A 4728-nucleotide genomic window follows, 5' to 3' on the forward strand; every position below is an offset into this window, starting at 1 on the left:
CATAAAGCCTTAGCTTGGTTTTATTTTTTTTTTTTAATAATTTTTTTTAATTAAGAAAAGAAGAAAAAAAACATAAACAAAAAACAAGTTTCCACCTCCTCCCAGCCTTCCATTTCCCTCCCCCTCCTCCCACCCTTCTACCCCTCCCCCCACTCCTCTCCCCCTCCCTCTCCAGTCCACAGAGCAGTCCAGGTTCCCTGCCCTGTGGTAAGTCCTAGGTCCTCCCCCCTCCGTCCATATCTAGGAAGGTGAACATCCAAACTGGCTAGGCTTCCACAAAGCCAGCACATTAAGTAGGATCAAAACCCCGTGCCATTGTCCTTGGCGTCTCATCAGCCCTCATTGTTCGCCATGTTCAGAGAGTCCGGTTTCATCCCATGCTTTTTCGGTCACAGTCCAGCTGGCCTTGGTGAGCTCCCAGTAGATCAGCTCCACTGTCTCAGTGGGTGGGTGCACGCCTCGTGGTCCCGACTTCTTTGCTCATGTTCTCCCTCCTTCTGCTCCTCATTGGGACCTTGGGAGCTCAGTCCAGTGCTCCAGTGTGGGTCTCTGTCTCTGTCTCCATCCATCACCAGATGAAGGTTCTATGATGATATGCAAGATATTCGTCAGTATTGATCTCGGATAGGGTCATTTCAGGTTCCCAATCCTCAGCTACCCAAGGAACTAACTGGGAACCTCATGTTGGGCACTTGGGAGCCCCTCTAGGGTCAAATCTCTTGCTCACCCTAAAGTGGTTCCCTTAACTAAGAATTGTGGTTCCATGCTCCCCTATCCACCTTTCCTTTATCCCAATTCTCCTGATTCCCCCAATCCCCCCTCCTTCCCTTCTACCTTTTCTCTCCCCATCTCCCCTTACCCCCATCCCACCCCACCCCCAAGATCCTAATTTTCTCCCCGGCAATTGGGTCTACTTCCCTTAGCCAAGAGGATAACTATATGTTTTTCCTTGGGTTCACCTTCTTACTTAGCTTCTTTAGGTTCACCTATTGTAGACTCCGTGGCCCTAATTTATGGCTAGAAACCAATTATGAGCGAGTACATCCCATGTTCATCTTTTTGGGTCTGGGACACCTCACTCAGGATAGTGTTTTCTATAAAAATATGGAACGCTTCACGAATTTGCGTGTCATCCTTGCGCAGGGGCCATGCTAATCTTCTCTGTATCGTTCCAATTTTAGTATATGTGCTGCCGAAGCGAGCACCTTAGCTTGGTTTTAAATGTCAGGGCTTTCCTGTATTTCATTTTCACTTTTAAAGGTTATTCTAATATAAGTTTGGGGAGACGAAAGCCACTTCTTCCAGCCCTCATGTTATTTCTCTAATGTACTACGTAGTTCTTTAAATGACTGGTTTTCAGCCATGAGATCTATTTTACACAAAGCATATTTTTTCTCAAATATTTCTCCAATTACTTTTATTCCAATTCATTTTGGAAAGAAAAATGAATGTACCCCTGGCACTACCTTAACCACTTTCTGTTTCCTACCTGCAGTTGATAACACTCTGGGTTTGGAATGCTCTTTGTTGGTTCTGGGAGGAGTCAAGCCTTAACTGTGGGGCAGCTGGTTACCAGTCAGTGACCTGGGTGGAGAAGACATTGAATCACTGCTTGTCCTGGTCTTAGGCTAACTGCCTCTTCATTCCTGACAACTCTCCTCCTTTATTTCTCCGCCTATTGGACCAATGAACCAGGCTTCCTGTATATCTTCACCTCTATAGAAACTTCAGGGAAACAATTATTGTTTTTTGTAAGTGTCATTTTCATAAAACAAATGTTATCAGATCCCTTAATATCATCATTTTCATTTTTCTCCTTTTCAAGTATGATCTCCTTTGAAGGCACCAATGAACTATGGTAATAAGATAAGCAAATGCATTGAAAAATATAGGTTCTTATTGAGTAGTGATGTGCATTTAATTGGGTCACTGCTCTTTGATAAATGGAGGTCAGAGGGTAATTAAGGGCACTTTGGACTCTCATACACCAGGAACCCTTCATACACATGGAAGCTCTTGGGAAGCTGCTATTCAAGAACCAAAAAAAAAAAAAAAAAAAAAAAAAGAAAAAAAAAGGCATCTCTTAGAGTTCTAGTTAAGCTCCAATCACATTGGATAAACATTAAGTCACTGGGCAGTAGGCTCTGCTTAATGCTTATAATCTGAAAAAAAATACTTTAAAACATGTGTACTGTTTTGAAAATGAAAAGCTGTCTACTTTGAATCATGTGTTTGAGCACTTGATTCAAAGCTGTTGGTGTTTGATGTGGGATGACCCTCTGTATTCTGTGAATACCACTGGTTAATAACGAAGTTGTTTGGGGCTTGTGATAGGGCAAAGTAGAGCTAGGCAGGGAAAACTAAACCAAATGCTGGGAGAAAAGCCGAGTCAGAGAGATGCCATGTAGCTGCCGCTAAGAATAGATGAGCCTGAACCTTGTTGGTAAGCACATGGAGATACACAGATTAATAGAAATGGGTTAAATTAAGAAGTAAGAATTAGCCAATAAAAAGCAAGATCTTATAGGCCAAGCAGTTATTTAACTACACAGTTCCTGCATGGTTATTTCGAGTCTGGGCAGCCAGGAACAAACAAGCAGTCTCCTACAACAGATGCTATTATGGAAGGTTGTGCAAGCTTGTGGAAGCAGAGCCTCTCTGGAGGAAATGAGTCACTATGGGGAGGGCCTACTTCCTGTCTGGTCTCTGCATCCCATATTGCAATCACAGTAGGATCAGTGGCCTCCTGTTCCTGCTGTTGTGCTTTCTCTGCCATGATGGTCTGCATCCTGTCAAACTGTAAGCCTTTTCTTCCTTAGCGGCTTCCTGCCAGCATCTGGTCACAACAAGAACACAATTAACAGATCCTGGATCATGAAAGCGGCATGAAATCACATGGAGATCAGGGCTGTTTCCTGAGACTCTGTATCCCCAAAGCTAAATTGCAGACAGCATGGGGCAGTGCGGCTGAGGTCGGAACATAGAGAAGTGGGGTGGTGTCTGGGGGTGGGAGGGGTGGAATGGGGGTGCGGATTTATAAGAGATGCAGAGTTGGGGGAGGTGCAATCGTGTTCTAATCATGAACTAGCTTAATTTTTGTATCTATAAATTCAAACTTATCTTCATAGGCCTGCTCTCATGAAAAGTTAAGAAATGCATGTAATTTGTGGGTTTGGTTTTGTGTTGTTTTGGTTTGGGTTTTTTGTTGTTTTTTGTTTTTTGGGTTTTTTTTTTTTTTTTTTTTTTTTTTTTTTTTTTTTTTTGACAAAAACAAGTTCTAGGAACTTTTCTTTGTCCTTACTCAGCAGAACAGTTTCTAGGAAGCCAGCTGAGGAGTTCTCTGTGCACTCTATGGGCCCTCCTCACTGATAGCATGAAGCTATCCTTTGTGATGGACAGTGAGTGCCCCTTTGCCTCTCCACAGATGCTTCTAATCAGTTTAGGAGATGTAGACCTCGAGTGAACCTTCGGTACTGCACACTAAATAGACTTCAGAAACCCAAGGGGTGGCACCTAAGAAAACCTGGAAAGGAATCTCAGTGAACTTTGTAAGCCAGTCATGATTCCAAGGGAAGAGGTGCTGAGGAGATCTAGGATGGATCCTGGAACCAAGAAAGCACCAGACCCCAGGGTTTGGCATGCAAGGTGGACAGAAGGCTGGGAGTGAAGCAGGCTTAGATGCTGCTAGCCTGTAGCTCTGGGTAGCCATAGGATTCTGTTGAACCTACTTGATCACCCCCACCCCACTACAGGGCAAACTCTCATTCTTAGCCTGTGAGGCTGACCTGGGAGCACCTGACCACCTTTCTCCTTTGCTAGGTATCCTCTACCCAACTCAGCCCACCACAGGAGTGCTAGAAGGAACCTCAGCAGCAGGCAGACGGGTGTGACTCCTGCCCACGTTATTTCAGCAGCCCAGCAACAATAGCTGAGTCCATCTTTTGCCCCTTTAGCTCTGTGGCCCGCTGTCTTCTTGCTAAAGATAAAATCAGCTACTTTAACATCACCTGAAACATTGTGTTTACAAATCTCTGGGATTCATGGAATCCTAGACAATTTGATACACTCTGTCATTTGACAACGCAGAAACTTTCTGTGATTGTTTGTTTTTCTTGCTGATATTCTCACTCTTATAATAGCATTTCCCTTTTACCTTCCAGTGCCAGGGTGCACACAGTCCAATAGGTAGTCTGCATTTTACAACGAAGTAGAAGAATTTCATCTTATGGTTACAGTGATTTTCCTCAAGTTATTTTACCTGTAATTATTTCATATCGATATTATTTATTATGTAGTATGGACATTATAGGAGACTTTTGCAGAATATTTCATAAAAGAAAATCTCTAAAATATTTCTATTCCTTATAGTTCATTTTTACTATCCTTTATCTCTCATTTAAACCTCCATCCTCACCTCTATCTGCATTGATATTAGTTAAGTAGAAGAGACAGGCAAGTCCCGTCTCTTCAGTTTCCCCAAGTGGGGTGCTCTAGCTCTCATTTGAATATGAAAGCATAATCAGGAAGCCTTTGACACAAAGATGGTTTGCCTGTGGTCTTGGAAGCCTCTGAGGTGTTGCCATAGGAAAGCATTCATTGACAGACATGCTAATGGGCCTGCTTAAGACAGAGGATGCAAATCTTAAAAAGTTCTAATGTGTCAAGAAATTCCATTCATTATTTCATTTTGGAGGGAAAAGATATGAAAGATGAAATGTCAATGCTATA

General features: G+C 43.0%; 1 non-coding gene across 1 annotated transcript; it reads right to left on the reverse strand.

Annotated features, from left to right (window-relative positions):
* Positions 1-1098: 1098 nt before the first annotated feature.
* LOC121462076 lies at positions 1099-1205 on the reverse strand. The gene has a single exon (XR_005976252.1). It is a non-coding gene; the product is annotated as a U6 spliceosomal RNA (small nuclear RNA).
* Between the last annotated feature and the right edge of the window lie 3523 nt (positions 1206-4728).

Source organism: Microtus oregoni, unplaced genomic scaffold (assembly GCF_018167655.1).
Source record: "Microtus oregoni isolate MIOR12 unplaced genomic scaffold, Mior012 000023F_ref0000262, whole genome shotgun sequence".
Lineage (NCBI taxonomy): Eukaryota > Metazoa > Chordata > Mammalia > Rodentia > Cricetidae > Microtus > Microtus oregoni.